This window comes from Dendrobates tinctorius, unplaced genomic scaffold, assembly GCF_039654945.1.
Source record: "Dendrobates tinctorius isolate UK_male_01 unplaced genomic scaffold, ASM3965494v1 ptg000116l, whole genome shotgun sequence".
NCBI lineage: Eukaryota > Metazoa > Chordata > Amphibia > Anura > Dendrobatidae > Dendrobates > Dendrobates tinctorius.
The window spans coordinates 36,988,497-37,013,607 of record NW_027361784.1 but is presented as its reverse complement, the minus strand read 5'-3'; the positions used below and the strand labels follow the sequence as shown (position 1 = coordinate 37,013,607).

The 25,111-nt window shown below is 44.5% G+C and overlaps 1 long non-coding RNA gene across 1 annotated transcript in view; it reads right to left on the bottom strand.

The window, feature by feature from the left end:
• The window catches only part of LOC141101386 (uncharacterized), a 71,360-nt gene extending 53,322 nt beyond the window's left edge, over window positions 1-18,038 (bottom strand). The window contains exon 1 of the long non-coding RNA XR_012234962.1: window positions 17,983-18,038. This is a non-coding gene — a long non-coding RNA (uncharacterized lncRNA). The remainder of the gene's footprint in view (window positions 1-17,982) is intronic.
• Window positions 18,039-25,111: the final 7,073 nt, after the last annotated feature.

The window sequence follows — 25,111 nt, the reverse complement described above, 5'->3', positions numbered from 1 at the left end:
GTTCTTGAATGGGATTATGGGGTCTTAGGGGCACCTGATCCCTTTGAGAATTGCCGGGAGCGGGTGGCCAATAAATTGGTCACAGATCTCATTGACTCCCAGGGTGTATTGCAGGAATCTCGGGAGGGTATCCTGGGGGTTGTGAAATCTTATTATACTGACTTGTTTCAGAGGAAGGCTTTGGATAAACATAAAATGACTCAATTCTTGGAGGCAACTCCAGCGCCTGATACTAATGATCTGGACTTTTCTCCTTTGACAGCAGAATTAACAGTGGAGGAGGTTAAGGAGGCCATTGATAAGTTACATCTGAAGAAGGCACCAGGTCCGGATGGTATAACAGCAGAATTTTATAAGAAATTCAGAGACCTCCTGGCTCCAATTCTTGTGAATGTTTACAAAAATTGTCTAGAAATCACCTGATGCCCCCATCCATGAGAGTGTCCTCATTAATTCTGCTGTCTAAAGGTAAGGAGCCGAGCGACATCAAGAACTGGAGGCCAATTGCCCTCTTGAATGTTGACAGGAAGATTCTGGCAAAGATCCTGTTTTCTAGGTTAGTCTGTTTGTCCTCGGCACTGTTGGTAGGCTCTCAGTTTGGCACGGTAAAAGGGCGGAACATCTCTGGAGCGGTCATCTCGATACGGGAGATGTTTGAGAGATGTAAAGCTCTGCGGTGTGGGAGATATGTTGTCAGTCTGGACCAGGCTAAAACCTTTGACAGAGTTGATCATGATTATCTGTGGGCCACTTTGTCAAAGTATGGAATTCCAGGACAATTTGTGGATTGGCTGAAGATTTTGTACAGAGAGGCGGTGAGCTTTCCTCTGATTAATGGTTGGCAGGGTGGCACTTTTGGAGTTGAGGCGGGGGTGAGACAGGGCTGCCCGCTGAGTCCACTCCTGTATGTTTTTGCCATAGACCCGTTTTTGAGGTCACTGCAGGAGTGTAACTTTTGGGGGGTGCCGGTCCCCCACTGCTTGCCTCTGAAGGTGGTTGCCTACGCGGATGATGTGACGCTGGTGATAGCTAATCCTCATGAGGTGCAGATGTTGTCTGCGGCCATCAGAAGTTACTCAGAGGCCTCCGGGTCTCTGGTCAACCTTGAGAAGAGTCAAGCTCTGTGGACATTGCAATCTGACCCAGACTTTGATCTGCCGCAGTTTGTTAAGGCCTCCACCCATATTAAGATCTTAGGGGTTAAATTTGGGAGGGAAGATAATGCCAGCCTAAATTGGGAGGAAAAATTGGAGACCGGAAATGCAAAGGTTCAGCGATGGAAGAACTGGAGGCTGACTTACAGAGAAAGGGTTGCTATGTTGAAGACTTACCTGGTCCCCGTCTTCTTGTATGTCTCTGTTGTTTTTCCTTTGCCAGAATCCTTCTCGGCAAGGCTCCTCAGCCTGTTCTTCCAGCTCTTGTGGGGGAACAGGATGAACCTGATAAAGAGGGGAATAACGTACCTACAGCGGAGTGAGGGCGGGCTGGATATGTTGAATCCAAGGGTTTTCTTTGACTCCTTGTTTCTGAAAGTAAATTTTGGGTGCATGGATTAAAACAGTAGCTCCCTGTGGGCGAATAGTATCAGGTATTGGATATTGCCTTTTGCGGAATCTTGGGTGCGAGGCGGCAGTCTCAAGAGGAGGAGATGGACAGGTGACCACCTCCCCCAGTATCTGGAATATGGTCTGAAGTGTGTCAGGAAGTGGGGACTGGAGAAGTCCTACATTGAGAGTAATACGAGGAAAGATCTGTGTGCTCATATATGTAGGACTTTCTTCCACTCTCCACTGGCCCTAAGGGATTGTGCCACCAAGACTCTTCAGGACAGTCTCCGATTCCTCAATGGGAGGCGACTTCCAGCAAAGTTTTTTGACATTGCTTGGCTGTCGCTACATGGGAAGCTCTTTGTGAGGGGGAACTTAAAATATTTGAGTGTTTTGGATCGGAACTGTCCCCTTGGTTGTCAGCAAGAGGAAACCATGGAGCATTTTATTTGTGATTGCTGGGGAGGTAGGGAAATATGGACGGAAGTATCGACCAAGCTGAAAATCCCCAGACTGCTGTCCCTGAAATACCCTGACATTATCTATGGAGTCCCATCCACTGACGGTAACATCGACAGGGGGACAATGTACCTGATCATTACCACCATTAAGTATTACCACTGGCACATGAGAACCCGAGTGTCCCTCCACAGCGAGCCCTTCCATCCCGTCACCGCAGCCACAAAGATACTGTCAGAGCTCAGATGGATAAGAGCGATAGAGATAAAGAAAAGTCAGAGTAATGAGAGACTATGGAGGAATGTGTCTGTGGGATAATAACATGATCGTGTTACTAAAAGTGTTTATTTCATATTCTTCCTTCCACCGGAGTGAACTCTAAGTTACCTTTATTCCTAATGTATTAATTTAGTTCTGTAATTATTGTCTGATGCATTCATGAGAATTTATGTTTTGTATTAAGGAAGAATTCTGTTTATTTTAATTGTATTTGTGGGTTTTATACAATAAAAATTGCCCCTATGTACAAGAATATAACTACTGTAATACTGCTCCTATACAAGAATATAACTACTATAATACTGCCCCTTATGTACAAGAATATAACTACTATAATACTGCCCCTATGTACAAGAATATAACTACTATAATACTGCCCCTATGTACAAGAATATAGCTACTATAATACTGCTCCTATGTACAAGAATATAACTACTATAATACTGCTCCTATGTACAAGAATATAACTACTATAATACTGCCCCTATGTACAAGAATATAACTACTATAATACTGCCCCTATGTACAAGAATATAACTACTATAATACTGCCCCTATATAGAAGAATATAACTACTATAATACTGCCCCTATGTACAAGAATATAACTACTATAATACTGCTCCTATGTACAAGAATATAACTACTCTGCGCCTATATACAAGAATATAACTACTATAATACTGCCCCTATGTACAAGAATATAACTACTATAATACTGCCCTTATGTACAAGAATATAACTACTCTAATACTGCCCCTATATAGAAGAATATAACTACTATAATACTGCCCCTATGTGCAAGAATATAACTACTATAATACTGCCCCTATACAGAAGAATATAACTACTATAATACTGCCCCTATGTACAAGAATATAACTACTATAATTCTGCCCCTATGTACAAGAACACAACTACTATAATACTGCTCCCTATGTACAAGAATATAACTACTATAATACTGCTCCTATGTACAAGAATATAACTACTATAATACTGCCCCTATGTACAAGAAAGTAACTACTATACTACTGCCCCTATGTACAAGAATATAACTACTATAATACTGCTCCTATGTACAAGAATATAACTACTATAATACTGCCTCTATGTACAAGAATATAACTACTATAATACTGCTCCTATGTACAAGAATATAACTACTATAATACTGCCCCCTATGTACAAGAATATAACTACAACTACTTTAATACTGCCTCCTATGTACAATAATATAACTACTATGGTACTGCTCCTATGTACAAAAATATAACTACTATAACTCTGCCCCTACAGTATGTACAAGAATATAACTACTATAATACTGCTCCTGTGTACAAGAATATAACTACTATAATACTGCCCCCTATGTACATGAATATAACTACTATAATACTGCTCCTATATACAAGAATATAACTACTATAATACTGCCCCCTATGTACAAGAATATAACTACTATAATACTGCCCCTATGTACAAGAATATAACTACTATAATACTGCCCTTATGTACAAGAATAAGACTACTATAATACTGCTCCTATGTACAAGAATATAACTACTATAATACTGCCCCTATGTACAAGAATATAACTACTATAATACTGCTCCTGTGTACAAGAATATAACTACTATAATACTGCCCCCTATGTACATGAATATAACTACTATAATACTGCTCCTATATACAAGAATATAACTACTATAATACTGCCCCCTATGTACAAGAATATAACTACTATAATACTGCCCCTATGTACAAGAATATAACTACTATAATACTGCCCTTATGTACAAGAATATAACTACTATAATACTGCCTCTATGTACAAGAATATAACTACTATAATACTGCCCCTATGTACAAGAATATAACTACTATAATACTGCCCCTATGTACAAGAATATAACTACTATAATACTGCTCCTATCTACAAGAATATAACTACTATAATACTGTCCCAATGTACAAGAATATAACTACTATAATACTGCCCCTATGTACAAGAATATAACTACTATAATACTGCCCCCTATGTACAAGAATATAACTACTATATTACTGCTCCCTATGTACAAGAACATAACTACTATAATACTTCTCCTATGTACAAGAATATAACTACTATAATACTGCTCCTATGTACAAGAATATAACTACTATAATACTGCCCCTATGTACAAGAATATAACTACTAGAATACCGCTCCTATGTACAAGAATATAACTACTATAATACTGCCCCTATGTACAAGAATATAACTACTATAATACTGCCCCTATGTACAAGAATATAACTACTATAATACTGCCTCTATGTGCAAGAATATAGCTACTATAATACTGCCCCTATATAGAAGAATATAACTACTATAATACTGCCCCTATGTACAAGAATATAACTACTATAATACTGCTCCTATGTACAAGAATATAACTACTATAATACTGCCCCTATGTACAAGAATATAACTACTATAATACTGCCCCCTATGTACAAGAATATAACTACTATAATACTGCCCCTATGTACAAGAATATAACTACTATAATACTGCTCCTATGTACAAGAATATAACTACTATAATACTGCCCCTATGTACAAGAATATAACTACTATAATACTGCTCCTATGTACAAGAATATAACTACTATAATACTGCCCCTATGTACAAGAATATAACTACTATAATACTGCCCCCTATGTACAAGAATATAACTACTATAATACTGCCCCTATGTACAAGAATATAACTACTATAATACTGCTCCTATGTACAAGAATATAACTACTATAATACTGCCCCTATGTTCAAGAATATAACTACTATAATACTGCCCCTATGTACAAGAATATAACTACTATAATACTGCCCCTATGTACAAGAATATAACTACTATAATACTGCCCCTATGTACAAGAATATAACTACTATAATACTGCTCCTATGTACAAGAATATAACTACTATAATACTGCCTTCTATGTACAAGAAAATGTGAATTAATTAAAGCAGATGTAATATCACCAATACAAATATTTTGTAAGATCGCACCTTGAATATAAAATTCTCTATTAAGCTACAGAATATAAAAAGTATCAGAAGAGCTAACAAGGGTTCAAATGATTATTACTTGGAAGAGGCTGGAGATCTCTCAGTATAAGGCTGAGTTCACACGTGGCGTTTTTTTCGCGTTTCCGCGGCAGTTTTAACCGCGCGATTTTGCAGCGAAAACGCGAAAAATAAGCATCCCATGCATTCCTATGGGATTCCGCAATGCTGTGCTAATGCTGCGGTTTTTACCGCGGCGGAATCGCTTCGCGGTGAAAACCGCAGCATGCTCATTAATTTGCGGAATCGCGGCAATCCCGCACCCATAGGAATGCATTGTTCCGCTTATTTCCCGCATGTGGCTGTGCACACCATGCGAAAAGTAAGCAGAACAATTGCGGATGGTACCCATGGTCCAGAGGAGAGGAGACTGTCCTCCGGGCTTTGGGTACCATATCCCTGTAAAAAATAGAATTTAAAATAAAAAATATTGTTATTCTCACCCTCCGACGTCCCGCGCAGCCTTCCCGCTTCTCTTCACGCTCTCGTTCCCAGTAGTCCTTTGCGAAAATGCTCGCGATGACGTCCCTTCTTGCGGGATCGCGAAGTCTCGCGGTCATTCGCGCGACGTCATCGCGAATGACCGCGAGACGTCGCGATCCCGCGAGAACTGACGTCATCGCGGGCATTTTCGCAAAGAATTACTGGGAACGGATGCGCGGGACGTCGGAGGGTAAGAATAACACCGTTTTTTATTTTTTTTTACATTCTATCTTTTACTACTGATGCTGCATAGGCGGCCTCAGTAGTAAAAAGTTGGTCACACTCGTCAAACACTATGTTTGACGAGTGTGACCAACCTGTCAATCAGTTCTCCAAGTGATGCTACAGATCGCTTGGAGAACGCTAGCATTCTGCAAGCTAATTACGCTTGCAAAATGCTAGTTTTTCCGCGGGAAAATCGCGGGATTTTAAAATGCGATTTTCCCGCGGACTGGAATTCCGGAATTCTCGCGGTAATTTCCGCTAGAGTTCCGGTACGTGTGCACTTAGCCTTAGAAGCATGAAACATTTTGGTTGGTTAGCTTGGTAAAAGAAGTCCCATAGAGGAAGAAGACCGAGTATAACATGTGAGGCATTTAATTATCCCAATGATTGGCATGTCTATGAATTTGTCCCTACCTTGCCCATTTCTGCTTGACTTTGCATACAGTATGAATTAACGTTTCTCTGACTTTTTGACCTTGTCAACCTTATGTTACCTTCCTGTTGTTGATCAAAATCCATACTGACTACATTATAAGACCACCCTGCTAGGATCTACCCAACCTCTCATCGGGGACCCTTTTTGATATCCAACTCGTAAAGTCAACAGAAAGAGAATACAAGGAAACCTCGACTTCTCATCTCTGCCATGTGCAGACCTGCTATCTGGGAACGTCCAGACCGGTTAGGTACTTTTTGTGAGTGATAGTCCATATTGAGTGTTACATCAGTTCCCAATGATGCCAACGGCTGACCCCGGCCAGGTACCTCGTAGTGGTTAATAAGAATTTAATCAAGGTTTTTCCAACCATGGAACCCAATGAAAATATCTCTTTCTATATGTTTTTCTCATCTGTAAATTAGTACTAATTGCACCAATGCTGCAAACTAATCAGTTACTGACTAATGGATGCAATACACTACATGTACCCAGTGATGAACGGCAATGATCCCCACAGCAAGGGCCTATGGGTTGATAAATCCTTATAATTTTCCGATATTAGGTCTACGTCTCGGTGGAATTAGGTGTGGTAAATGTAAGAAATCTCATAATACACGGAAAGTACGACATAAATAATCCTCAGACAGGAGGCGTCTTTAGATGAATTACATTAATAAGGCTATAGCACAAACTAACATACTAATGGAAGAACGGAAGCCAAAATGTAGGTCAGTCGTGTTCTCCATGGATGGCCACTGACTGTATAATATCTCCCTGCAGTTTTTCACCTTTTTTGCAAGAATTTAGTAGAAAAAAGAAAATAAGTTCCTCCAAAACCTTAGAGACATGGGGGGCCTCCATAAGGCACTGACCTCTTTGTAACACCACTATCTATTTAATGGGGTTGTGCATAGTTACCAAGATTCAGGCCGGTTTCACAAGTCAGTGTCTCAGGTACATGATGTGGTGACAGTTTTCTCAAGTACTGGAGACACTGACACACTATGTACATGTCAGCGTGTTTTCACTGCCCGCTGTCCATGTGCAAAACACGCAGACACAGGTCGCAAACGGTGCCGCACACGTGCACACAGAGAACAGTGCACACTGTCCTCCATGTGTACGGATGGCCGCCGGGGAAGTAGCGCTACTGTAAGCCGCTGTTCCCCGGTGGCAGGTACTGAACGCAGCTGTCATTATTCTCCTTTGCTCTGACGGCGAGCAGAAGAGAATGAATGATATACTGACCTGTTGTGACCTCAGGACCGTGGGAAAATATAATTGATGAGGTCACGGCAGTTCAAGCTCTGTCACAGTGACCTCATCACTTGCATTCTCCCACGGTTCTGCGGTCACAGCAGGTCAGTTTTTCACTCATTCATTCTCCTCTGCTCGCACTGATTGTGGCAGAGCACGGGAGAATGGATGAAAGCTGCGTTCAGCACCTGCCGCCGGAGAACAGCGCTTACAGCAGCGCATCTTCCCCGGTGGCTGTCCATGTGGTACTGATGCGGCACATGAGTGGCACATGGTTGCCACATGTGCTCCGCACATAGTACACACACGGACACAGATATCTCCGGTACCGTTTTTTCCAGTACAGGAAATATCAGGATGTGTGAAACCGGCCTTAGTCTCATCCCCGATCCTGCTTGGCAACATCTCATTTGTGAGTGGCAGGTTCTGTAAAGACAACCATGTTTTGGCCGGAGACATCATCAGATTTGCTAGGAGTGTTTGCAAAATAGCAGCACAATTTTGGCAAATTGGGCACCATTGGCAAATATGGTAGTGCTCTTTTCACTCCACGTTTCTGGAGATACTGCTGGATGTCATGGGGCTCTTGATGGAGGGAACTTAAAGCCCTCCTGAGCACCAGAGAAGATTCTGTAACAGACTCCCCACCTACAATGTGATATTTTTTACGCTGATGTTGGCAATGTAGAGGCATTTAAGTTCTGCCCCCACTCCAAAAAAACTGGAACAGTTGGCAACTATGGGGGCTATGATACTGGTGTGGCCAAAACTGGCATCAGAAACCAGCAAGCCCGGAAGAGTTTCGGAGCAGATTGATGACATTTGCGTGCACGGCTTGAATTGAGCAAGTATACAAGAAGAATTCCAGCCATTCTATCCTGCAGGCGCCCAAGTCTAACTGCTGAAATCAAACTGGCTCCAAATGCAGACGTTGAACCCCATAAGTGCCACGGTTGATTGTGAGGCAACAGGTTAAAAGGTTAGAACAAAGGGGAAGGTGACCCTTCTTATAGCCTACTGGACTACACCAAAATGCAATTAACAGGTGCTTATGGCAGTGTCATGGCAGTTGGAGGGTCTTGTAAAGAACCTTGTGTCAGCCATGTTTGTACACCTATGAAACCCATACAACACAGTGCAATATTACAGTATTGCAATGTATTGTACAAGCCATCACACTTTCAAGTTCCATAGAAAAGCCAATAAAGACTTTAAGAACATACAATGAAAAAAATATGTATTTTTATGTAAATATTCATTTCCCCCTTCTCCTGAAATAGAAATAACATCTAAAATAATTGTCACAAAAGTTATAAAATCTCTATATATAAATCTGAATATGTGTGTGTGTGTATCACCAACCAATCACGAAGCAGCAGAGTGGGTCACCAGCCAATCACGAAGCAGCAGTGTGGGACGTGGTTGGAGAGCAGGGCTGAGAACGGATACAGCAGGACAGTGCATGGAGAGCGGAGCTGTGAGGAAGACAGTCTTCAGGACAGGGGCCGAATACTGCCGGCACCCTCCCAGCGCTGTCCCGGCTCAGTCGGTGCTCCCCGTCACCAACTGCGCTATCCCCCTTCAGTCCTGCAGCTTGCCGGCCTAAATTTAGTCCCCCGCTTCTACTGCGGCCTACTACAGTGCTAGGCCACGCCCCCGCAGGCCGCTCAATCACATGCATAGCAGCTCCGCTCTAGCTCCGCCCACTCCGTCCGAACGAACAATCTGCGCACCTCTCTCTCCTGGTCCTGGCTTCACCGCGTGTGGTGCATTGAGAGCGGGGCTGTGGAGGAAGGCAGACAGAGGAGCTGTAGAGGGAGAGAGTGGGAGAGCAGGGCTGTGAAGGAAGAGAACGGGACTGTGGACAGAGACAGCGGGAGAGCAGGGCTGTGAAGGAAGAGAATGGGGCTGTGGACGGGGAGAGCAGGGCTGTGAAGGAAGAGAACGGGGCTGTGGACGGAGAGAGCGGGAGAGCAGGGCTGTGAAGGAAGAGAATGGGGCTGTGAACGGAGAGAGCGGGAGAGCAGGGCTGTGAAGGAAGAGAATGGGGCTGTGGACGGGGAGAGCAGGGCTGTGAAGGAAGAGAACGGGGCTGTGGACAGAGAGAGCGGGAGAGCAGGGCTGTGGACGAAGATGTGGCGCCCCTGAGGCTCAGTCGCCACAGAGGTACTGCACCTTCTCCTAAGGTGTAGTGCCCCACCAACTAGGTAAGTTGGGAGCTCCTTTCCACACTCCAACACCTGCATCCCACACACAGGATAGTTCAGCACTGACCACATTGCAGCTTCATGCTTAGAGGGTAGCAGAGCACCTTTCGTGGGTCCTTGCTTCGTAACATGAGATGTACTGGGTGAGTGGAGTGGAGATCCATATAAAAGGTTGGGAAGGTTTAGAATTACAGATCAGTCGGAGAGGAGTCTGACGGGAGGTCAAGGCGGAGGAAGACAGTCAGTCAGGAGAGGCTGAGGACTGGTCTTAGTGGAACGAACTGCCTAGGAGAGGAGAAAGAAGAAGGAGTGCTGCAGCTGCCTCAGTGATCTGAGCCAGCTGGCACGGGAAAGGAACAGAAGGAGAAAGACGTAGAACTGCAACCTAAGCTTTCATAAGAGAGAGAAGGAACAGCACGGAATGAAGGAGTAGGAGAATAGAGAGGAGTTGTGGGTTGGAAGAGGAACCCTGCCTATAGGTTCTCAGCGCAAGGCCAGGGTCCAGTCCCCGAGGTTGTATGGACACTTATGGTTCTGCAGCAGACACCGGTGGAGTAGTTGGCTGTAAATACATCTGTATAGGGAGCCGGGACTCAGGAGAAAGGGAGTCCCCGAAGTAGGCTACAGCTGTCTGCCGTACAAGGAAGAGTTGTTAGGAACATCTGACAGGAGGAACTTCAGAGTACCACGGTACTGGAGCGCTTCACACTAAAAGGTGCAATAGAGGAGTCGTTCAGGAAAGGTACATGTTGGCGGAGTGTTGGAGAGGAGAATCCTGACTTGCCCGGGAGGTTGATTGAGTCTCTGCCCCGGAGGACACGGCACGGAGACAGGCACCAGTGTGTACCACGAACTGTGAGTAAAGCTTTGGAACTGCAAGCCCTGGTGTCTTCCAGTCATTGTGCACCAACACCGTCAGCACCGCTACATCTGGGTATCATCCTTTACACTACCTGCACCTATACACTGCCCTGGGGTTACAGCTTCACCTGTGGGGAGCTACACCATCTATGCTGCAACACACCATCAGCCCCAGAGGATCTACACGCAGCGTTGACTTAACATCTTGCTTGCCAAACACCACAGGTGGCGTCACAAACTATTTCATTTTATTAACTACAAACCACCATTGATTTGGGTGCCCAGGGCCACGGACCGGGTCACAGCTGCCGTGACACATCCCACTGACACCGGCCCGGTACCGAGTACCCCACATCCCTGGGACGGGGGTGACCCAATTTTTGGCGTCACGAACAGGATGACGAGACCCGTTGCCATCGGGTTCTGTGCGCCTGAAAGTTGTGAGACTTTATACTTTTGAAGATGTGTAGAAGACCTGCTTTAATAGACTGTAAAATGAACATTAGAAATGGCCGCTGGTGCGGAGAAGAAGGGCGTGAAGAGATGGGAGGTCCTAGAAAAAGACTGCGAAGAGTATTGGGCCTTCCCTGCCTGAATTACTATGTGACATCGACATGGCCCACCCCCCAAGGGGTTCGCATACTGGCTTCGTATGGAGGCGCTGGAAGAAGGTGCCGCCCCCGGAAGGAGGGGCAGAAGAAGCCAGTGGTGGGAAAGAGGCCGAGGCAGGAAGAACGCCAGAACGCCATTTTGGAGAGTGAGGGAAGGAGGCCAGCGGAGCGTGGGGAAACGGATCTCCCTGGCGCCATGGCTGACGGCTCCAACCCGAACACCGGAATGAACCGCCAACAACTAGAGAAGGAAATTGCTGAACTGACCACCTGCCTGCGGCTGAGGCAGGAGGCCTTGGAGCAGCTGAGACGGCAGCAGGTCCGAGAGGGGCCTACGCCTGCGGTACCCGCTCCACCGGTACCTGCTGCCGCTGCACCGGACTGTCCTCCGGCAGCGCTGCTCTTCACCTTCACGCTGTCTGTGCGGCTGAGCGTACCGGAGGATCCCAGAGCTGAGACCATGCACCTGCCCGGACCAGTTGCGGCTGCGCAGGTCCCTACTGAAGCCCCCGTGGACCGGAGCCGCCATCGGTATCACCACCTCCAGCACCCAGACCACCTGCACCGGAGCAGACACCACACCGCCAGGAGGCCCCAGGTACGTCAGATGTCCCTCCACCTGGGAAGGCCCTGGGGTACACCACAGCTGCAGCGGCTGGCCAGGTCATGCTACACCTGGTCTGGGACCAGGATGACTGTCCCCAGGGGGAAACATCTGGACCCCTAGCGGTGGTGCTGCGGGCCCCAGTGGGCGAGGGCCGGTCCCGGGATGAGCGGGTGGATGAAGAGAACTTGGCAGGGTGCCGGGCCACTATCCGACAGCTGGCAGCGGAAAACCGGGAGAGAGAGCAGAGAAAGAAGGTTGTGTTGGGCCCGGATCTGGCCCGGAAGGAGAGAGCCCATGCAGGTCATCATCCAGGATGCAGCCGGATGGGGGCAAGTGCTGAATGTGAACAAAGAAAGGGGTTTGGGATTTATTACGGACCCCAAGCAAATTAGTGACTTGTTTTTCTTTTTCCAAAAATTTTATTGTTTAAAACATTAAACAGAAGGGGGGGAGGGGGAGGAGGGAAGAGATAATAGGGAATTAGGGATCAAGTATCAGTTGACAAGGGATGCAACCCTTGAGTCGTAAACAAAGTCAACATTATAATCTGAAATATAATACAAGGGTATTAACTAAGACAATGCAGAATAAACCGCATAAAGAGAGAAACAGTATTACAAAAATACACAATAGCAAGTCGGTATAGCAATATAGAGTTTAGATTGTGTAAGGATGAAGTAATAAAGATATTGCAATATAACACTGATATGTCTTTGGAGAGAAATAAATCAAGTTGGTAGATAAGGCTGAACTCTAGCATGGTAATGTTTAAGTGATGGGAGATGGGAAGACTTGGTCCCATTTTTGCCATTTACTAAAAAATGATTTGAACTGGTTGTTAGACAGAGCGAACTTTAGTTCATGGGATCGATGGCGAGAAACTAATTGTATAATGTCATTAGAGTTAGGAAGTGTAGGCCCTTCCAGTGGTATGCAATGGAGTTTTTTGCTACCATGCAAATATGTAAAAATAATGGTTTTAAAGAAGGTTCCCATTCTGCTATGTCTATGGAAAGAAGTGCAGATTGTGGACTTACAGTCATAGTAGAGCCGACAAGTTTGCTTAGGATAGAAAAAATCTGAGTTCAAAAGGAGTGTGCTATTGGGCAGCTCCAAAATATGTGAAATATGTCTCCTTTTTGCCCACAGTTTCTCCAACATTGAGCTGAGTTTGACGAGCCAAAGTGGGTCGTTCTGGCCGGAGTATAATACCAGCGGGAGGACACTTTGTAATGCGCCTCCTGCAAAGGCATGGATAAAGTGGAACTATAGGTTAGAGAAAGGGAGTCTTCCCAATCTTCTATGGAGAATGTGCGATTGAGAGTTTTTTCCCAGTTGATCATGTAAGGTTTTTTTTTAAAAATTGAATCCACATTGAAACTGTCATATAAGAAGCTATGACTCCAAAATCTTGGATGGTCGCAGTTACATAGCAGCTTCAAAGAGGTCTCAGAGAGGGTGGGTTTCTTATTCAAGAACAGCCTTAAGTTGTTTTTTAGAATCAGGAAATCCATAAATAGTGACGAGGGGATATTGTACTTATTCTTGAGCGAGCTAAAGCTTAGAAAGTCTTTACCGTTAAAGATATCTCCTAACTTTTTGATATTCAAATCTGCCCAAGTAGGAGGAATAGTATGACCAATTATTGTATAAGATAAAGATAGAGGGATTTCATGTAATATTTTTGTCTTTGGAATTTTATTATCTGATTTTAAGATTTTTAGCCAGGCAGTAGTTATTGCTTGGAAGACAGGATATTTTTGTTGGATTTGGTGCCTACGGATTATTTTATCCAGTTTTAAAAATTTAAGGGGTTTGGTATTATTAATAGCAGTTTCAAGATCAAGCCAAGCTGGGTCGAGTGAATTAGAAAGCCAAGACATACTGTGCTTGAGTAGGAGGGTGAGGTCATGTGCATTGAGGTTGGGAAAGCTAATTCCTCCGTGAGATTTTTTCTTTTTCTTAGTGACTTGTTTTTCAACCAGAGGGATGTTGAGCCACATCTGAGGAAGGGACATCCTGATAGAGACCTGCAGCCAGGGGAGTATGCGACATTCACCCGGCATGAGGGGCTCAGAGGGTGGTATGCCCTGAATGTACGTCGCATTCCAGGAGAATTTATTGAGAGGTACAAGCCAAAGCGACCTGTTGGTGCCCCTCCACCCACCGTTGCCACCCCGACTGCACAGGTACCTGCTTCCAGGAACCAGGCTGCTCTTGCATCAGCTCCAGCCCGGCAGCCCAGACCAAAGATCCCTGGCTTGACACCGTGGGAAGAGGAGTACTTAAAGATTGCCGACGACTACTTTGAATCTGAGAACAGTTCCATTTCGGCTTCCAGAACCCCAGGAGGGGAAAACAAGTAAAGAAAAACTTTCAAATCTCGTTACCCAGGAGGGTTTGTTTGCACCAGTTGTGCCTTTTCCTATTTTTCTATTTTTGCTATCATGTTTTTCTGGTAGCACTTTTGTTGCCTTGGTTTTGCAATGGCAGCGTTTTCCCAATTTGAACTAGCGATCATGAACTTGGAGTGATCCAAAAACTTTTATTGTAAATAGTTGCACCTCTTTAGGTGCCCTCTCTTGGTTTTACATATAGAGACACTTTGCGAAGATAATGTTTTTGCATGGACACTTTTCGAAGATGATGTCTACCTCAAAGGACACTGCAAGAAATCCCGTCTGGGAGCGGTGTCCAGCACTTACAAAAATAACTGTTGAATGTTTTACTGTGAAGTATTTGATAATATGTTTCAGAAAAGTATTAGTAACTGAGAAATGGCTTTTATAGAAGAATTAGGAATGTGTGATATAGAAATGAATAAAGAATTTAAAGTGACAGGTGATGGACCAGGTACTTGCTGTCAGCGTCTTGCGTCTAGAGAAAGAGAGGAAAATGAAAGGAAAATGTGTTACAGAGAATAGCACTTTGAATTGAGAATTGCACTTAGAATTTAAAAATTTTTAGATAGAATTGTTTGTAACGTTCAAGATGAGTACCTTCTATACTAGGAAGATTAGTATAAGAAAAGTTTGTTATGCATTACAAAATTTTTGTATTTTTCTGTGCTGTCTACTTTGTTATCTTGCAGCCCGCAGACGTGCTGTGTTTAACAGGGGGGTATGTGGCACCCCTGAGGCTCAGTCGCCACAGAAGTACTGCACCTTCTCCTAAGGTGTAGTGCCCCACCAACTAGATAAGTTGAGAGCTCCTTTCCACACTCCAACACCTGCATCCCACACACAGGATAGTTCAGCACTGACCACATTGCGGCTTCATGCTTAGAGGGTAGCAGAGCACCTTTCGTGGGTCCTTGCTTCGTAACACGAGATGTGCTGGGAGGTGGGTGGAGTGGAGATCCATATAAAAGGTTGGGAAGGTTTAGAATTACAGATCAGTCGGAGAGGAGTCTGACGGGAGGTCAAGGCGGAGGAAGACAGTCAGTCAGAAGAGGCTGAGGACTGGTCTTAGTGGAACGAACTCCCTAGGAGAGGAGAGAGAAGAAGGAGTGCTGCAGCTGCCTCAGTGATCTGAGCCAGCTGGCACGGGAAAGGAACAGAAGGAGAAAGACGGAGAACTGCAACCTAAGCTTCCATAAGAGAGAGAAGGAACAGCGCGGAACGAAGGAGTAGGAGAACAGAGAGGAGTTGTGGGTTGGAAAAGGAACCCTGCCTATAGGTTCTCAGCGCAAGGCCGGGGCCCGGTCCCCGAGGTTGTATGGACACCTATGGTTCTGCAGCAGACACCGGTGGAGTAGTTGGCTGTAAATGCATTACTCCCATCCAAGACTTGGGGCACAACAGCATCTGTATAGGGAGCCGGGACTCAGGATAAAGGGAGCCCCCGAAGTAGGCTACAGCTGTCTGCCATACAAGGAGAGTTGTTAGGAACATCTGACAGGAGGAACTTCAGAGTACCACGGTACTGGAGCGCTTCACACTAAAAGGCGCAATAGAGGAGTCGTTCAGGAAAGGTACATGTTGGCGGAGTGTTGGAGAGGAGAATCCTGACTTGCCCGGGAGGTTGATTGAGTCTCTGCCCCGGAGGACACGGCATGGAGGCAGGCACCAGTGTGTACCACGAACTGTGAGTAAAGCTTTGGAACTACAAGCCCTGGTGTCTTGCAGTCATTGTGCACCAACACCGTCAGCACCGCTACATCTGGGTATCATCCTTTACACTACCTGTGCTTATACACTGCCCTGGGGTTACAGCTTCACCTGTGGGGAGCTACACCATCTATGCTGCAACACACCATCAGCCCCAGAGGATCTACACGCAGCGTTGGCTTAACATCTTGCTTGCCAAACACCACAGGTGGCGTCACAAACTATTTCATTTTATTAACTACAAACCACCATTGATTTGGTTGCCCAGGGCCACGGACCGGGTCACAGCTGCCGTGATACTTCCCACTGACACCGGCCCGGTACCAAGTACCCCACAGCCCTAGGACGGGGGTGACCCAAAGAGACCAGGGCTGTGGAAGAAGAGAGCGGGCTGTGGAGGGACACCGGTACATGGATGTAGAGCGCGGCTGCGGAGGGATAGAATGGAGAGCGGGGATGTTAAGGAAGACAGTGGGACCTACAGTTTATTTACTATGCCCAGGCAATGCCGGGCTCTTCAGCTAGTATCATAATAATTATCACTCTTGATGAATGCCTAAACAATATGAAAAAAAAATTAAAATGGAAGAATTGCTGTTTTTTGTTCACTTTACTTTATAGAAATTGGAACAAAAAGAGAAGTGGTCTACCGAATGGCAGGGGCATGCACAGGAAACCAGAGTCCCAGAGCAAACAGTACCATGTCGCAATCGCAACAATCGGCCTGCACCAGGTCCCTGACTGTGCTGCTGAACTTGCCAGATTCCAGGGTTAGGAAAATACAGTATATATGTATATGACTTTTTATATACAGTATTTACTGTTCTTGTAGGGTAACTCAGGGGGCATTAGTGGGGAGATTCTGGCAGTGTTATTACTATACATGGTAGGGCAACTCAGGGGACATTAATGCTATTTATAGGGAGGGGGGAATCATTACTATATGTGGAGAGACTTTTGGCCATTATTACTATATGTGGAGAGACTTACAGGCCATTATTACTATATGTGGAGAGACTTACAGGCCATTATTACTGTAGGAAGGGGTGACTCAGGGGCTGTTACTGCTATGTATAATATTACTCAAGGGGCAATATACTGTAACTATATATGTAGCCTGCAATACAAATATCTAAGGGGACACGGGGGGCATTATAGCTTTTGATGAAGCATTCTGAGCATTATTACATTAAATTTTAGGGGCACTTAGGGTATTATAGCTGTCAAAGAGGCCTACAGGAGGCATTATTATATTACAGAGGGAATAAGTTGGGCGTTTATACTTTTATACTCACAGGAGCACTCATATTTTCTAGGGGGCAATTTTAACATGTAGAGCACACAAAGGGGGCATTTTACTAAGTAAGGGGCATTATAATGTGGGTCACTAAGAGGAGCACTGTTGCCACACAACAGGTCCTCTAATAAAGATACAAAATGGAAGCTGTAAATGTGAGAAGTCAAATGTAAAATCTACAGATGCGACGTGTCTGGAGAAGTTGTCATGTCAGTCTGGGCCAGATGGAAAACATAGGAAAAGTGAACGACTTCATCAGAAAGAACGTCAGCGGTAAGTCGTTCTATATAACGGTACTGTCATCTCTCATAAGTTCTGCAGGACTGGTATCTGCACTCATATGGTCACCATATGGCAGTTATACCGCTCTCGATCTGTATAAAGTTATTTAGTTATTTTTTTTCAGTAATAACATTGTAATCTTCTGAGATTCCCCTCTACCCTCTATGATTAGAGTGAGCTACCATAGTTATAAGTATGGTTACCTAGGTTTGGGGCCCATTCCGATGTGCTTTGCTCCTTCTCCCTGTGCTGAACCTTCAGATTCTACACTGTGCAGGATACATGTCTAATACCCATCATAAAAATGCAGATTATGCAATATAGGTTTTACAGTCTTGAGTCACTTTCAAAAAACAGCCATAGTTATTCTCTGACCTTTGTCATTATCACTTAATTGCTAATTAAAATGAAGCAGCTGACGATTCCTTCTGGTGATAGCTACGTGCTGGCTTTGTGCTTTAATAAGTTTGGATGTTCGTCGGGAGTCATTAATGCTCTAGTACTAATAAGCCTTATGATACCCAAGGAGCTTAGCATCTCTCGTGTCCCCCAAAACAGAAGCGGACTAAACACATATGACAGCAATAATTGGAGGGCCTATGACAGTATTGGCCGAAAACACGAGCATTCCATTCACCCTGTACAAAAAAAGGAAAGAGTAGTTGTTTCCCCCCATGGAGATGAAGATGTAGCAGCTGCTGAGATATCACACCCAAGCCCTGGTAAATGAGCAGCCAAAAGACCCCCCTCCCCTTCGCCATAAGACAAACAAACCAGAAATCAATGGCACATAGTAGGAAATGAGATTGAGAATATAAAGATAACTACAATAATATTACCCCTATGTACTAAGTCCCAAAAGATCGGGATAATCAAAAACTTTCTACACTCATTGATAATCAGAAGGGACTTTAGCCTGTTCTGAGACTTGTGGGAAAAGGCAAGGGTACCCACTAACTCAGACAGGAACCGGTCCACCCATGAAGAATCACCACTGCAGTCAGAGGCAGATGAGTTCCCCTTGTGTGTCCTTGCTGGTGACGAGGATGAGATGGTGATCAGTGAGGACGAGATTCCTGAGTACGAGATTCCTGAGTTGGGGAATTTTGGGACTGCACAAATGCAGGATCTTACTTTAAAAATGTGTTTGACAATGGACTGTGATAAATGGGGTTGCTCAAAAGCCAACACCAGGTATCTGTATTTCACTTTAAATGAAGAACTGCTTTATCGTGTCACTAAACCTAGAGGGGAAGTGAAAGAGTAGTTGTTGGTGCCAGGTCCCTATAGGCATAGGGTATTATATCTGGCCCCTTCTCATGTCTTGGGTGTGTATCTGAGAGTAGACAAAACTCAAGACCGGGTCCTTCAGAGGTTCTACTGGCCTGGATGTCACCAAGATATTGTTAATTTCTGTAGATCCTTCCCTACCTGTCCGCTAACTGCTCCCAGATTCCATTTCTGCAGTCCCCTAGTGCCATTACCCATAATAAAAGTGCCATTTCACTGGATCGCCATGGCGCTTATTTAAGTCCACCAAGGGTCATCAATACATCCTGGTGGTAATGGACTATGCAACATGGTACCCAGAGGCAGTACCACTGAGAAACTCCTCCACCAGAAGTATAGCGCGAGAGCTAGTTCATATTTTCTCCCGGACGGGCCTGCCAAAGGAAAGCCTGACAGACCAAGGGACACCATTCATGTCCATGGTAATGAGGGAGTTATGTAAGGCCCTCCAGATTACGCAACTCAGGATGTTGGTGTACCATTTGCAGATGGATGGCCTGGTGGAGAGGTTCAACAAGACCTTGAAATCTATTCTGAAGAAGGTCCTGGAGAAGGATGGCTGAGACTGGGCTGGCTTGCTATTGGAACTACTGTTCACTGTTAGAGAAGTCCCACAGGCCTCTATGGGGTTCTCACCATTCAAGCTGTTATACGATGGCACCCTCGGGGACTTCTGGAGGTTACACCCCACCAAAGTGTCAATGAACTTATGACCCAAATGCAAGACAAGATCACAAGGATGATGCCGATTGTCAGGGAGAGCCTCCTTCAGTCACAAGGGGCCCAGAAAAGGGTCTACAATCTGTCGGCAAGACTGAGACAGTTTAGCCCTGGAGACCAAGTGTTGGCATTGCTCCCCATGGTCGAAAGTAAGTTCCTGGGCAAGTGGTACGTTCCATATGAGGTGGTCTAAAAGTTTAATGACGTCAACTACAAGGTACATCAACCAGGCTGGAGAAACTCATACTAAGTGTACAACATTAACCTGCTGCAAATGTGGTGAGACAGGGATCCGTTGAAAGCACCATACCTATGGGGCCAATCCTGAATCAAAGGTCGAGAGACACCGTCACCAGTCCAGAAGCAACAGTGCCGAGAGCTGTTTTAGCGAAACCAGAACCTGTTTTCAGAGTTGACAGGTTGTGGAGCATGAAATCCTGACAGAACCGCATGTGAGGGTAAACCAAAAGCTGTATTGGATACCCAAAGCCCGCCACGAGGTGATCTCCAAACAGGTGAGGAGGATGTTGAGCGTAAGACGCCATTAAGGAGTCAAAGCGCGCATATTGTCTTTATGCTGAAGCCAGACGGAGAGTGGCAGTTCTATAATGACTACAGGAGTCTGAACAAGGTGTCCAAGTTCAACACGGATCCGATGACCTGGGTCGATGAGCCCATTGAGAGGCTAGGGTCAGCCAGGTATATCACCACCCTGGACCTAACGAAAGGTTACTGACAAATTCTCCTGTCTCCAGGTTTTAAGGAGAAGGAGGCCTTCTCCACACCTGATGGGTGCTTTCAGTATACCAGGATGCCGTTTGGTCGGCAGGGAGCCCCAGCTACATTCCAGTGAGCCATGGACCGCGGATACTAGCCCCTCAAAAAAGTATGTTGCAGCTTATCTGGATGACATTGTGATATTCAGCCCAGACTGGGGAAGTCACCTGCAGAAAGTCCAGACAGTCTGAGGAAGGCAAGGTTTAATATAAACCCAAAGAAGTGTGCTATGGGGACAGAAAAGGCAAAACACTTTTGCTACATTGTCGGGAGGGACAAAATAAAGCAGCAAATAGATAAGGTGGAGGCAGTCCAGAAGTGTCCTCAGCCGGTCTCCAAAAAGCAGATTAGATCATTTCTTGGAATTGTGGGATACTATCAGCGAAATATCCCAAATTTCGCCATGATAGCCGCCCCCCTCTCGAGTGATCTTCTTAAAGGCAAAAAGACAGTGATGGCCAAATGGTCTTCTCAAGCTGAGATGGCATTCCAGTAGTTGAAGCTACCAGCTGGTCTTGGTTGCACCTGACTTCACTAAGGTGATCGTGGTCCAGACGGACGCCTCCGAGGTCGGTTTGGGAGTTGTGTTGTCCCAGGAAATAGATTGAGACAAACATTCAGTCCTATACCCCAGCAGGAAGCTGCCATCTTGTAAAATGAATTATTATGTCTTCATAGTAAAAGAGTACTTGGACATCAAATAGGCAGTTGACACCCTCAGATACTACCTGTTAGGCAAGAAGTTCAGGCTAGTGTTAGATCATGCGCCCCTAAGATGGATGGGGAAAAGGGAGGGGAAGAATGCCCGGGTGACCTGATGGCTCTTAGCACTCCAGGACATTAGTTTTCATGTCGAGCACAGGCCAGGGAAGCTGCATGGGAACGCAGATACCCTGTCCAGACTCCCGTTTAGCGAGTGAAGGTGCTGAAACCCCTGGCTTTGGGCAGAGGGGGAATATGTGAAAACAGTCACTGGCAAGGTGCTGGAGGGGTGATATGTTTCTCTGAGGTTAATGGCTTCATTGATGTAAAATCCAGGAGTTTTACTTCAGCACATTAAGTGTTGCAAGTAGTTAACAGCCAATTTTTTTAATGGCTGGGTTTTTTGTGGACAAACATATAGCCGGTGGGAGGGTGTCCACCATAGCTCCACTCCAGAGTGTGGTCTGGAGCTTAAATAGCTGGCCTCCAGAGGCAGTTGGTGTTCGGTGTCTAGAGAGGAACACTCTAGAGAAGTGTTTATGATTATGTTAAAACCTGAACCTGTGTGCCTTGCTATCCCAGAGCAGGCTGATCCCTGCTTCCACAAACACTGTGTTTTGTGCTACTAAAAAATGAAGAAAAATGCAGCACTCGTGGAATCCGTTAAAAAACCATAGTCCTTTATTGAATTAGTTGGACAAGGTCAGCATGAGGGCTAGGTGCGTGAACAACATGCAGGGAAAAAGACTACAGCTGTTTAGCTGTAACACGAAACAGCTGTAGTCTTTTTCCCTGCATGTTGTTCACGCACCTAGCCCTCATGCTGACCTTGTCCAACTAATTCAATAAAGGACTATGGTTTTTTAACGGATTCCACGAGTGCTGCATTTTTCTTCATTTTATTGGCTTTATACTACGTGTGGTGTTATGCAAGCACCGGATTAACCATTTTTAATATCACCCAGACGCCCGGATTTCAGATATCCATATCTCCACCAGTAAGTAGACTTTGCTTTAGTGCCGTTTTGCTGTTTCTCTCTGTTTGCTTTTGTGCTACTACTTTGTTTTGTTTTGCTGTTTTTGACCAGAGGGCCGTGTTTACTTTTTACTTCAGCTTGGTTTATTCCACGTACAATAAACCAATCAAGTTCTTAAAGAGACAGTTTTTCCTTGTCTACCTGCACGTACAGCTGAGTGAGCTGATCTACCACAGGTGTGGCAGCGTTCACATTAAACTTGTGTGATGGCTACAAGAGGTACTGCATGTACTGCTCCTATGTACAAGAATATAACTACTATAATACTGCTCCTATGTCCAAGAATATAACTACTATAATACTGCTCCTATGTCCAAGAATATAACTACTATAATACTGCTCCTATGTCCAAGAATATAACTACTATAATACTGCTCCTATGTCCAAGAATATAACTACTATAATACTGCTCCTATGTACAAGAATATAACTACTATAACACTGCTCCTGTGTACAAGAATATAACTACTATAATACTGCCTCCTATGTACAAGAATATAACTACTATAATACTGCTCCTATATACAAGAATAAAACTACTATAATACTGCTCCTATGTACAAGAATATAACTACTATAATACTGCCCCTATGTCCAAGAATATAACTACTATAATACTGCTCCTATGTCCAAGAATATAACTACTATAATACTGCTCCTATGTACAAGAATATAACTACTATAATACTGCCCCTATGTACAAGAATATAACTACTATAACACTGCTCCTGTGTACAAGAATATAACTACTATAATACTGCCTCCTATGTACAAGAATATAACTACTATAATACTGCTCCTATATACAAGAATATAACTACTATAATACTGCTCCTATGTACAAGAATATAACTACTATAATACTGCCCCTATGTCCAAGAATATAACTACTATAATACTGCTCCTATGTCCAAGAATATAACTACTATAATACTGCTCCTATGTACAAGAATATAACTACTATAATACTGCCCCTATGTACAAGAATATAACTACTATAACACTGCTCCTGTGTACAAGAATATAACTACTATAATACTGCCTCCTATGTACAAGAATATAACTACTATAATACTGCTCCTATATACAAGAATATAACTACTATAATACTGCTCCTATGTACAAGACTGTAACTACTATAATACTGCCCCTATGTACAAGAATATAACTACTATAATACTGCCCCTATGTACAAGAATATAACTACTATAATACTGCTCCTATGTACAAGAATATAACTACTATAATACTGCCCCTATGTACAAGAATATAACTACTATAATACTGCTCCTATGTCCAAGAATATAACTACTATAATACTGCTCCTATGTACAAGAATATAACTACTATAATACTGCCCCCTTTGTACAAGAATATACAGTAACTGCTATAATACTGCCCCCTATGTACAAGAATATAACAATTATAATACTGCTCCTATATACAAGAATATAACTACTATAATACTACCCCCATTTTCAAGAATATAACAACTATAATACTGCCTGTCATGGGGTACTAATCTGGTATTGCACAACAGAGTAAGAGATGAGTGAACATTCCCAAGAACCATTATTGCATGCACATCAAAAGGTTCATAAAACAATTCACCACACAGGGAATAGATTTGTCCAGGAGGATGAATCCAGTCCAGTAATGGGATACAGTGGGCACGGAAAGTATTCAGACCGCTTTAAATTTTTCGCTCTTTGTTTCATTGCAGCCATTTGGCAAATTCAAAAAAGTTCATTTTTTCTCATTAATGTACATTCTGCACCCCATCTTGACTGAAAAAAAACAGAAATGTAGAAATTTTTGCAAATGTAAAAATAAAACTGAAATATCACATGGTCATAAGTATTCAGACCCTTTGCTCCATATTGAGTAGAAGCACCTTTTGAGCTACTACAGCCTTGAGTGTTCTTGGGAATGATGCAAGTTTTTCACACCTGGATTTGGGGATCCTCTGCCATTCTTCCTTGCAGATCCTCTCCAGTTCCGTCAGGTTGGATGGTGAACGTTGGTGGACAGCCATTTTCAGGTCTCTCCAGAGATGCTCAATTGGGTTTAGGTCAGGACTCTGGCTGGGCCAGTCAAGAATGATCACAGAGTTGATCTGAAGCCACGTCTTTGTTATTTTAGCTGTGTGCTTAGGGACATTGTCTTGTTGGAAGGTGAACTTTCGGCCAAGTCTGAGGTCCAGAGCACTCTGAAAGAGGTTTTCATTCAGGATATCTCTATACTTGGCCGCATTTATGTTTCCTTCAATTGCAACCAGTCATCCCGTCCCTGCAGCTGAATAACACCCCCATAGCATGATGCTGCCACCACCATGTTTCACTGTTGGGATTGTATTGGGCAGGTAATGAGCAGTGCCTGGTTTTCTCCACATATACCGCTTAGAATTATCACCAAAAAGTTCTATCTTCGTCTCATCAGACCAGATAATCTTATTTCTCATAGTCTGGGAGTCCTTCATGTGTTTTTTAGCAAACTCTATGAGGGCTTTCATATGTCTGGCACTGAGGAGAGGCTTCCGTCGGGCCACTGTGTGTTACACCGCTCTGCCATACTCACTCGGCCTCCGCTCCCACGCCGCAGTCGCCCTCTGCTCCCACGCCGCAGCCTCTCTCCACCCGACGGCCGCGGCGGTCACCTGAGACAGGCCCGCGACCGATGCCTTCCCTGCATGCTATGCGCATGCGCCATAGGCCGCGGCTACGCCTCCTTCCTGCTTCTTATGCTCCGGCTGTGCCCTGACCCGGAAGCACCTTTGGACCAATGGCTGACCAGACGGGGCCTTTCA